The 12498-nt window shown below is 42.4% G+C and overlaps 1 protein-coding gene across 23 annotated transcripts in view; it reads left to right on the forward strand.

Moving 5' to 3' along the window:
- The window catches only part of MYT1L (myelin transcription factor 1 like), a 525406-nt gene that overhangs the window by 262414 nt on the left and 250494 nt on the right, over nt 1–12498 (forward strand). The gene's annotated exons all lie outside the window — the stretch shown is intronic.

Below are 12498 nucleotides of genomic sequence, written 5' to 3' on the forward strand. Positions count from 1 at the left end.
TCAAGCTCCTTACAAATCTCATTTGATATTTTAATTGAAATCACATCATCTATTAATTTGGAGAAGAATTGAGATCCTTACCATGTTAAGTTTTCCGAATCGCGATGTGATTCATCTCTCTGATTCAGGCCCTCCGTTAGCATTTCTTAATAAAGTTTTGTGACTTTCCCTGTGGAGGCATCACACACCTTTTGTTAATGTATTACTGGCTTTGTATTTTCCGAGCTGACGTAAACGCTATTTTGAATGACTCCTCTGCAATAACACTGACTGACCCTGGCTGCCACTGCTTCCTGAGTGCTGCCTTCTGCACCAGATAGCTCTTGGTCAGTTCTTCTGCGGACAAGATGGAGAATAGCAAGGGCAGGACCCCAGCGGCAGCTCCTTCCCTTTCACCTGCACTTGAAAGGGGCAGCCACTGCCCCTGACCAGGTCACCTTTCATTCCTCCCCACACCCCACCCCAGTTTTCATTTCTTGGGATTGCCCCATCAGCCCTCCAGGAATTGATCTTGCTGTAGAATCAGTAGTTTGTAGGTCAGCACTTTGGTAAAATTGAGAAACAAATATTCATTAAATTCACAATAAATGTACAAAGAATATTTATGAGCCATGCTATTTTAATGATGAGACACTGAGGTTCGCAAAGGCCAAGCAAGTGCCTGTGATCACACAGCAGGGAAGAGGCGAGGCTGTTCTTCAGGGTCTGTATGGAGATGCCAGGCGTTCCTGTCTCCCTGGAAGTTGTGCTGAGGTTTATAAGAATTGATGTTTAGAAAGTTCTTGGAACACACCTGGTGCCCAGCAAGGACATAGGAGCATTTCTGTCATCATTATCGTTTCTCTGTGCTGATCTTGACCATAAATATCCGGTTTAATAAGAGAAGTAGGGTCTGGCCCTAACCTCACGTGAGATATAATTCTGGTGCCACATTAGAAGTTTAAAGCGTTTGAGCACCAGGAGTGGGTGTTGAACAATGGGAACACATGGACACAGGGAGGGGAGCACTACACACTGGGGTCAGTTGGGGGGAAATAGGGGAGGGACGGTGGGGGGTGGGGAGTTGGGGAGAGATGCCAGATGTAGGTAATGGGGAGGAAGGTAGCAAATCACACTGCCACGTGTGTACCTATGCAACAATCCTGCATGTTCTTCACATGTACCCCAAAACCTAAAATGCAATAAAATAAATTTAAAAAAAAAATAAAATCAAAACAAACCAAAAAAAAACTAAAATAAAATAGTTTCTTTTTCTTCAAAAAAAAAAGTTTAAAGCGTTTGACATTTAAGAAATATAGATTACTTTTTTGGAAATTGAAAGAAGGTATATGAGCTGGGCGTTTTTAAATGAATAAAATTTAAACACTTACTGGGAAGGGCTGGTGTGAAAAATGTCAGGACGCAAGGAGACAGGAAGACACACTTTTTTTTTTTTTTTTTGCAAAAGGATAAATCATTCCTGGAAAACATCAGCATTTTAGTTTTCTTGCTGTTATTTTATGCCTAATCTCTTCTTTCTGCTTTAACTTCCAACTGATTCTAGATGCTGTGTGTGTGTGTGCACGCATGTGTGTGTGTGCACGCATCTGTGTCGTGTGTGCATGTGTGCATGCATGTTTGTGCGCATGTGTGCATGTGTGTGTGCGTGTGTGATGTGTGCGTGTGTGATGTGTGCGTGTTTGTGCGCATGTGTGCGTGTGTGCGTCTGTGTGCATGTATGTTTGTGCACGTGTGTGCGTGCATGTGTGCGAGCATGTGTAAGAGAGAGATTGATATGCCCCAGGAAATCAAGTTCCATTTTTATAAGTTAATTGAAAAGTGTCATCTGCTCCAATTAGATAAAAAATACACACGGTCACATTGGAATGGGAGGCAGCATGGAGACCCTCTGCTGTTCTGAGAGCAAATTCATTGCAAAGAAGCAAGACACTCACTGAGACGCGTGGGGTAGACATGGTGTCACTTTTTGGAACCTTACAGGAAACCATGCCAGGTCACTGAGGCTGGCCATTTCAAGTTAGGGGAGGGTGATTAAAACGGCTCTCGGGATGAAGAGTTTGAAGTGACGAGCAGTTTGAGGCAAGTGATCAATTTAATCAAAGTGCAATTACTCTGGGAAGGCCTGCCTCTTTGAAAGGATTAATGCATCCAGCAAGGTGAGGGAGGAGACGTGCTGCCAAGGTTTTTGTATGGCTATAAATTCTAACTTTGAATATATTTGTGACTTTGTAGGTAGCCATTAATTTTGAATATTATAGTTATTTTAAAGTTTTTGTTAATCTTTAATTTGAATAGCGTAGCACGACTATACTACTGTAATGTGATGAGGTTTTAGAAGTACCCTTAATTTTTTGCTTTCTTTTTTTTAAACCGAGTCTCGCCCTGCAGCCCAGCTGGAATGCAGTGGCATGATTATGGCTCACTGCAGCCTCAATCTCTGGGGCCCAAGCAACACTCCTAACTCAGCATCTTAAGTAGCTGGGACCACAGGCATGTGCCACCAAGACTGGCTACCATTTTTATTTTTCTAGAGATGGAATCTCCCCATGTTTCCTAGGCTAGTCTCCAACTTGTGGTCTCAAGTGATCTTTCCAACTTAGCCTCTAGGAGTGCTGGGATTTTTGGCGGCAGGAGAGTCGCTGCGCCTGGTCATACACTCATTTTGTAAGTTTGATTTTATTACTTTGATGTAATCAAGTCAGGAATCATTTCATATTTTATAATGAAAATAAATTAGAAAGAGTTATTCCATTGAAAATTTTACATTCCAACAAGCTTCTCTGAAACGTATTTATTTCACTAAAATAGAAATATTTATCTTTTTCTACATTAATTCTATTAGATATTTTATATGTTTCATAACATTGTCAATGATTTCACCTAAACAGCTTAAGACTGTCAAGAGCTTATATTGTCTGTAATTCAGAATTTTATAGATTATTACATGAAAAAATCATGAAAAACTCCCTGAGCAGTATCTTAAAGTCTCCTCTCTGTACACAGACCCTTTTATTCTCCCCCAGGAAGGTGAGGGTAACTATGTCCTTGATGTTCATCACATTTTTATCTCCTGGGAAACCTACACCATATCTCTGTGTTAGAATGTTGGAGTGCTTCCCTCCATCTGATCTCAAAAATGTCACTTCCCCATGTTCTCCTGGACAACTTCTGTCCTGTTAACAACTAGAAATCCTCAGACCTTGCTGGGATGGTGTGGACTCCATTTCACCTGTGGTTAAGACACAGTCTCCCAAGCATGGGACCAGGGCAGCTGAAGCTAGGACATGTGTTGGCTCCAACTCCACCAGGTCTAGACACTGACCGTGTGTTCGCCTCGAGTAGCTTCTGTGAATGAAGAGAAATGATGTGGAGCCTACCCCTCATGCGGGGTTTTACGCTTGCCGTTTTCCATAGGCCCTTTCTCTGGGCTTCTCCCCGCGTAATTCTGCTGTCAACACTTAAAGAATCCAGATATTACATACAAACTGACTTGTGTGTCTACAAAGCTTAGCATTAAACAATGGGCATTAAACAGTCATTTGTTGAAGGCTCTCTACCTTAAATTTCTAGAGATTCTTTATGTGCCCGATCTCATGGCATGAATATCTAGTGTTAACATCTTGAGTACAGACAGCTTTGAGCAAGGAGACCTGTAGAGATATGCTAGGAATTATCGAGGAAACGTATTCTTTTTAAAAATCCAAGTTCATGTCATCTGGTTCAGAATCCAATTCTTGCTCTATGCTCTGGGGGCAAGGGCACCCCCAGTAAGGAGCCCAGGCAAAGCACACAAAGCCCCCCACAGCTCAGGAGGCCCTGCCCATGTGAAAAGGTTTCCAAGAGACTTTCTAATACTGCCCTGTTAAAAATGAACAGACGATGAAGATCTCCAGATGTTCGTGCAAGCCCTCTAACATGAAAAGAACCCAAACAAACACACAAAAAAGAAGAAAGTAAAGACTGTTCAAGACAAACAGAGATGCGACCATTGACTTTGAGTCACAGGAGAGAAACTACACTGGGTTTACTGTATGAGAACAGATTTATTTTAAGTAGAAGAGGGAGAAGATGAGTTGAATAAGAGATCACTTAGAAATTTAAAGACAAGTGTTGACATTTAAATTTTAAAGATCTCACAAGAAAGGTAGAAGGTAAACTGGAGGAAAGATGATTAAAACCAAAAGGCAAAGGGATGGAAATCAGAGAAGAGGGCCTGTCCAGCCCCTGCAGGACCTCTGGCTGAATCGTGTAAGTTCCAGAGAGAGATCAGAGGAAATGGAGAGAAAACAACCATAAAATAAACAGGAAAGGCAATGGCCCTGGAGGAGCCACAGGATCCGTCCTATGATGGGAGAAAACAGAGCTCCACACCCCCTCGTCCTGGGGAACTACTAAAACACTAGAAGCAAAGAGAAACGTATGATGACTCTGGGCATGGGGATCTAGGGAAAAGGATTCAAACAATCCTCAAAAGGTAAGAAGACACGGGAGAAACTCCATCAGACCTCTAGGGAAGTTGTTTCTAATCTAGACTGTTTGACTCAGACAAATATTAGTCAGGTGTCAAGGCAGAAATAGACATGTTAACATTTAGGAATCATTTTCAAAAAATCTCCCAACAACCTTTCTGTAGGAAGCTGTGGGATTATGTCTTCCACCAAATACACTCAAACAAAACCCAACAAGAAGTAAATCAAGACAGAGGAAAACAGGGATGCAGCAAGGAGAAGAGAGAGATCACAAGAGATGGGGAGGGGTCTGCTGATGTCCAAGGGGAGGAGAGAGATTACAAGAGACGGGGAGGGGCCTGCTGATGTCCAAGGGGCACCATCACAGCCCCAGTTTCAAGAGAACCAGTGTGGAACAGGCCAGATGGGAGGACACAGACAACTCCCTGAGACATTGTGCAGAACACCAAATTGATACCTAAGCTGTTTTTCCCTACAGTGGGATTGGGAGTTTGGGAGGGAGTCATGATAGGTACATAGAGCAGCATGCGTGTGACGAACACAGTTAGTAATTGTGGTTGCATACTTATTGTGTAGATAAGGAACATCGCATTCATGTGTGCTTCGTCTGGCAATAGTGTCTTTGTAGTTATGACAGTAAAGCATTACCTAATAATCTAACGTATTGCCCGGTACAACCATGCTGGGGGCAGAAATTTCGAGAAGGGCTTGGGCGTGAAGCACGATAGCGCATCTCCCTCTTCCCCCCGGCAGGACGTGGAAGTTCAGTACTTCATGATTGGGAAACCCTATGGTAGAGATGCATTCGTGATGGGAAACCACGCGGCCCCCTGTGGTAGAGATGCATTCATGATGGGAAACCACACAGCACCCTGCAGTATAGAAGCATTCACTTAGTGTCTGAAGGCAAAGGCCAAAAGAAATGGCTGGAAGCCTTGAAAGCTTTCCCTCTGGTGAGCTGGAAGTAAGACGGGGTGATATCAGGGAGCATTGTTTTCATAATGAGTCATGTCGTAGCATTTTACCCCTAAACCATGTGCGTGTATGATGCTGATGAGATCACACATCATCTTTTTAAAGACCTTGCCCTCCTGTTGTTCACTGTGATGGCTCACAGTTGCAGCCGTCAGACCACAGGCAGTCTGGAGCTGGGCTGCAGAATCTCTCAGGGACCGGGAGGAAGAATTTCCCGGAATCCAGATTTCTCGGCTCCACCGGTGACAGGGAGCTGAAGTGGCGGAGTGTGCAGTTGCGCATTTTATCTTTGGAGAAAGAGGGCATCAGAGTCCAGCGTCCCTCCTCCCTCCATCCCTCTGGGAATAAACACACTTGGTAACTGACAAAATGCTCCTTCCTTGACATTGACAAACTCCCTGGGGTTCTCAAGGTTGTGGCAAGGGGGTCTCTGTGAACAAAGGTGCCAAGCACAGCTGTTTCAGCTTCTATATTTAAAACTGAATAGCTCAAATATAGTTTTCATTGCAAATAGAGCTGCTTAGAGAGGCTCCAAATCAGACTCCAGCCTGCTGGCAGCTCCCGCGGTCACCGGAGGCCAAGCCCCTGCGCTGGCAAGCCTGTGGCTCAGCTCTGCCTCCTCAGCCACTGCAGCCCCGCGGCCAGGCTGCAGAGTCCACAGCTCCCTGATGCAGGGCCATGGGCAAGTTAAACCACGTATTGACAATGAGCCACTAGTGAAAACAAGAAGCGTAAGGAACCCTCAGAATAAACTCGCAAAATTACCTGTACGCACACTCTTAAGTCACGTCAGTTAATCAAAACCCTTCCATTGCAGATCACGATTTCTCTGGTTCTTTAAATGTTTAAAGGAAAAACAATTCACAGTAAAATGTATAACCAAATTAGCTTATATAATATATATGTATATATATATAAAGAATAAAGATAACTATTTATAATACATTATATATGGAGAAGTGCTTACAAATATCAGCCTGGAATGTTGTCTTCTACCTCATCATTTGGGAACAAACTTTTTTAAGAATCATAAAAAAAAAAAAGAGGAGGAAGTAAAGACAGAAAGCAAGAGGGGAAGGAAAGGAGAATAGAGGGAGAGAGAGAGGAAGGAGGAAAGGAGGGAGGGAGGGGAAGGAAGGGAGGGAGGGAAGGAAGGAGGGAGGGAAGGAAGGAGGGAGGGGAGACAGGGAGGGAGGAAAGAAGAGAGAAAGTAAATAAACAACTTTGGCGTTCTTTAGCCTTAAATGCAAAAATTTCAAACAGAAGGTCATTTTATGTTTTGTGCCTACCTTTCATTACAGGATATGTCATATCATTAAATTTCAATCTGTCTCTTAATATATAATCAGTCTAAAGAACTAAACATAAAGTAATAGATCATTCTCGAATTTTTGGACAAATAATGATTTTTATTCACTACATAATTAATTTAAAACAAATTAAACAGCAAGCTCCCTTGTTGAAGGGGGAAAGTAAAAATTTTTTCCATATATCATGAATATTAATAATGATAAAATTAAAATGAATTTTATAATACAGCTATGAATAATTCACTGATCTACAACTGAGTTTTTACAATCACTTATTTGTCCTATACAATGCGAAAATGAGGAAATGGCCTAAGTTCCTGAGAAAGGGACCTATGGTCCCAAAGTGAAGAGAGGGCGTGTGTGACGCTGAAGCCACAGTCCTTCCTTGCCGCCGCGCTATCTGACATGCCTAGGTGTTGTGGCTGGCCATGACAAGGCAGATGCAGGTTTGTTAGTTTAGTTCGTCTTTGGTTCACTCGTGAAATTGAGCAAACTTCGGTTCCACACCTGTTCCAGGTCTGCCGTGGACCGGTTCTGGGGTTTAGAGTCTAATGGACTCTGACCCCTTCCCTGAAGAGCTCGTGGTGGGGTCGGGGTGCTGCTTAGGAGATCTACAATTACAGCACGGTATGCTAAATTCTGTGGCAGTCAAGAGAAAGCCACAACACAAGATGTGCTGCAGCCTCCAAAGCTTCCTGCAAAACTCTCTAGAAAACCCACCACCGTTTCAGTGACAATCATCAGTTTGTAGTTATCTATCTATAGACCGATTTTTCTCTGTAGTGAGGCTTTTTCCTTGTCCTTTCTTTTTTTAAATGCAATGAATCTGAAAGGTGGAGAGCCTAAGAAGACACAGACATTATTAAGCATTTTGAGAGATTATTTTTCATAGAAATGTCACCCAGGCCTTATGTGCCCCTGCCAAACAGCAGCCCTACGCCCCTTCACGCTTCAGTACGAGGCTTTTGTGGGGACTGTGGGGAGAACCCACAGCACATGTCCACCTCGGCAGGGGTGAAGTGCCCCCAGCGCTGAGCAATCTGCTGGCTCTGGGAGGCTCTGCTCAACACAAACGCAGGGTAAGACCACTGAGTCCTCCCTGTGCTGTCCTGCATGGCTGTTTTGTGTTGCCTGGGACAAGACTGAATGTGCTTTCATGGAAAGCCACTGGAAATATAAAACAATCCTGCAAAAAGCACTTGTAACTCTTTGATGCCCTCACCTAGAGTAACAAGCGGGGATGCTACCACTGCTGCAGGCCCACTAGGCCAGGCACCGCTTGTTCAAAGAAATGGGGAGGGCCATTCAATTCCCGCCAGCGTGGGCAACACACAGGCCTTTAGAGGAATCGTAAGACCCCTGTGTCTATAAGATTGAGTGAATTCTCTTCCCTTCAAACAGCAGACATGACTCAATTGTCCTTGAGTTTATATCAGCTGCAATCACACTTGGTATCATTTCAGCTCCTATTCCACCTTAAGGTAGTATGATATACAGTTGTGTTGCTCCCATATGAATTAATTATTTCCTTAATCATCCTCCGTCACTTCTAGATGTTGAGGGAATCCTGGGCGTCAGCATGCTATAGTGGGAACAAGACACCGACGTCACCGAAAGGGAGCCTCACATCCTGGGCCCATCTCTGAAGTAAAGGAATCATTCCTGAAGTGTCCTCCCCACAGGGCATTATGAAAACCACAAGAGAATAATGGATTTAAAATCATTTTGCAGAATGTTAATATGCCGTTTTTACTATTGTTATCATTCACCAGTGTTAGAAAAGAGACTTACTTAAAATGGTTTTTATCTAATGAACTAGTGTTTATTCATTTATTTATTCATTCAACATGAATTTGTTGATCATTAGTGTGTGCCAGGCACAATTCTAGACTCTTGTGATTTAGAAATAAGTTAGACAGCAAAGTGTCTACCATAATGGAATGTAGCTTTTCAGTGGGGGAAGATAGAACATAAATGCATAAACAGAGGTACACACACACACACACACACACACACACACACACACAGTCCACAAGGGAAAATTGATGGATTGGATGCCATTAAAACTCAAACTTTTGCTCTGCAAAGTACCCAGTTAAGACAATAAAAAGACAAGCAACAAAGTAGCAAAAATATTTACAAATCAAATATTCAACAAGGAATTAATATCTAGAATATACAATGAAGTCTCAAATTCAGTGATCTAAAACAATATAGTAAGAAAATGGGCAAAAGATATGGGCAGATAGTTCACTAAAGCTGAAATTCAAATGCATATGAAAAGATATTTGATTCCATCAACTATTAAGCAAATGCAAGTTAAAACCACAATGAGCTGTCACTACATACCTAGAACGAACAACGTAAAACAACTATAACACCGAATTTTGACTAAGAGGTAGAGAAACTGAATCACTGCTGCATCGATTGTGGCAAAGTGAATGGCACGACCACTCTGAAACCAGTGCGGAATTTTCTTTTAAAGCTAGCCATGCGATTGTCATATGACCCAGCTATCCAATCTCAGGCATTAATCCCAGAGAGATGGAAATGTACATTTACAGTAAAACCTGTACACACATCTTTACAGAAGCTTTATTCATGGTAGCCAAGAACCAGAAATAGCCCAGATGGCCTCCAAAGCATGAAGAGTTAAACTGTGTCCAGCCGTACCATGGAATACTACTCAGCCATTAGAAAGAGTTATTGATACAACCCAGCTGGAAGCACCAGAGAATTGTGCTAAATGAGAAAAGCCATCCTGCACACTTTGCACAGTGTATGACTTCATTTATAGAACATTCTTGAAATGACAAAATGATAGAAACACTGATGGATGGTTGCCAGGGGTTCAGGGCAGGAGAGTTGGCTCTGAAAGGGAAGGGGCTAGGCTTAGCTATGAAAGTGAAGAAGGTGGGCATGGCTATGAAAAGACAGAAGGGAGCATGGCTGTTAGCTGGAAGGGGCATGGGCATGGCAATGAAAGACAATGGAGTGGGCGTGGTTATGAAAGGAAAAGGGTGTACGTGGCTATGAAAGGGCAGGGAGTGGGCGTGGGTTTGAACAGGAAAAGGCTGGGCATGGCTATGAAAGGGCAGGGAGTGGGCGTGGCTATGAACAGGAAAAGGCTGGGCATGGCTATGAAAGGACAGGGAGTGGGCGTGGCTATGAACAGGAAAAGGCTGGGTATGGCTATGAAAGGGCAGGGAGTGGGCGTGGGTATGAACAGGAAAAGGCTGGGCATGGTTATGAAAGGGCAGGAAGTGGGCGTGGCTATGAAAGGTAAGAAGGTGGTCTTGTAAATGAAAGCGGCAGAACGTGGGCAAGGTTATAAAAGGGCACAGAGGAGCCCTTGCTCCTTCAGTGATGGTTATCTGCGTGTTGACTGTGGTCATAGACACAGAAACTTACACTGGTGCTAAAATTGCACAGAATTAAACACATGCATATATGAACACAAGAGGAAGTAGGAAATCTGCACATTGGTGGGATGAATCAATGTCATTCTGCCTGTGAGTATGTGCTAAGGTTCTGCAGAATGTTATTATTGGGGTACACTGAGACACGGATGCATGGGATTTCTGTATTATTTCTTCCAACTGCATGTGGATCTATGGTTACCTCAAAAGGGTTTAAAACCAAAATCTGCATAATATAATCTTGGATAATGACAAATGCCATAAAGAAAAAAACCACTAAATCTCATTTGGGAAATTAGAGGAAGGGTGGATGAGGAGAAAGGCCAGCAAGCTTTGGCTGAGGACAGAGTGTGCCTGAGAACCCCAAGGAGCTCCCAGCTGGCTGGTGTTATTTTTGTTTTGCAGCTAAGCTGCCCGCTAAACACACCGTTTAAGAGCTCATCCTGGGAACTCCATTACCAATGATCACAAGCAGCGTCTGTGACAGGGAACCGTGAGCAGCCAGAACCATAGGTGCATATTCCTTCCTACTGCACCTGAAGAACCGGGAAAAGCAGGTCACAGACTCACTCACTTGTTAGCTGATTGTCCTGTGAGTCTTTCCATAGTGAGGCCCTATTGTTAAAAGCACACTGTGTGTGTGTGTGTGTGTATGCGCATGCACACACACATTTAGTAAACAGCAGCATCATACACCCTGCAAGGGCATTTAGCCTGTACTCCATCGGTCAGTGGCTTTTAAATCTTCATCTTGTAAGTGACTCCCAGACGGATATGCATCTTGGAACAGAGGTAGTCTCACCCCCAGCAATTATTCTAACTAACTCCCCTTCCTCCGAGAGGGGTTCTCATGTTTGCGAGGGTGTGTCCTCTCTCCTGAAGAGCCCGGAGGACCCACACTGGGATATTTGGATGAGCAGTGCTGATGAGAGGCTGAAGGTGCTTCACTGTTTCACCGTTTCACCTGGGAATGGGAAGGACACTTCCGACTCCATAATTGGTGAATGTGCACATGGAGAAGAGAGCACACTCCAAATAAAACCTGTAATTTTGTCCATTAAATTATGGTTTTTTAGATGCTTATTACTTTAATGAAAAACCTGTCCCTCTCCTGACAATGGTCAGTCATACCTGCCATTGAGGGCCTGGGACTGTGGCTGCTCCCACAGGGTGGCCCGATGGTCTCCAGGTCTCTTTCCTTGCTGCTTTTCACGAACACTGAGGAACAGAAAAACGCTTTTCCCAAAACAGTGATAGACAATGTGATGAATCTATAGAACATTCTAAAAAGCTTAAAGAGATAAAGATGAATTTTTAAGATTATCAGTAGAATAAGTCATTGTGTAAATTAATGTAATAATATTTTATGAAAGCAAAATATTATGATTGTTTTAGCATAGTATTGGCAACATAGCAGATAGAATGGCTTTGATCATTAATGTCCAGTCCTACTAATTCTCAATCTTATTTTGCTTTATATTGGTTTATTTATAAGACTTATTTAAATTTGTCTATTTGGTGTTTTTCAAATGGTGGGAATTAACTTGAATTTTTATAAAACCACTAACTCGAATGCTATCCCAACCTTTCTTAGTCAAGTTAGTAATGTCTCAGAATGTGTTGGAAATAACTGTGACTACTATATAAATATTAATCATAGAAGTTTACACATAAGCCCCATTTTAAACACTATTTTGGATGTTGCTTTATAGCTGTAACAAATAAAAATTTTAAATTCTTACTCAAGATGTTGCACTGTGTTTTGCTTTTTAATTAGTAAATAACATACTCTTGTAAAACCTTTTATGTGGAAATCGCCATAACTTATATGCTATACTTTGAACTGAGAAGGACAAAAATACAAACACACACAACAGCCTTCTGATATAAGCTGTGAAATACATGTGCAGATACATCACGTATGCTTCTGCACGTGTATTTTGTCTCTATATATTTTATAATCTTAATACTTTGTAGACTCAGTCATAAAAATGACTCTTTCCCCTAGTTTTATAAGCATATATTTATAGTTTTGTGTATTTTTTTATTACAAAGAGTAATTTCATTAATTTTCTTAAAAGGTTTTTCTATAAGGAATAATTTCTTGGAAATTAATTGGTTGTGATATGAGGTGGTTGTTGCCACCATCCCTCTCATCTTATCTCCATGTGTCTCATCACCTCCATGTATCTCATCTCCATGTGTGTCATTATCCCCATGGATCCCATCACCTCCATGAGTCTCATCACCTCCGTGTGTCTCATGATCCCCATGCCTGTCATCTCCATGCATCTCATCTCCATGCATCTCATCATCTCCATGCTT

The sequence above is a fragment of the Sapajus apella genome, unplaced genomic scaffold (assembly GCF_009761245.1).
Source record: "Sapajus apella isolate SASKATOON/1434 unplaced genomic scaffold, GSC_monkey_1.0 scaffold31, whole genome shotgun sequence".
Taxonomy (NCBI): Eukaryota; Metazoa; Chordata; class Mammalia; order Primates; family Cebidae; genus Sapajus; species Sapajus apella.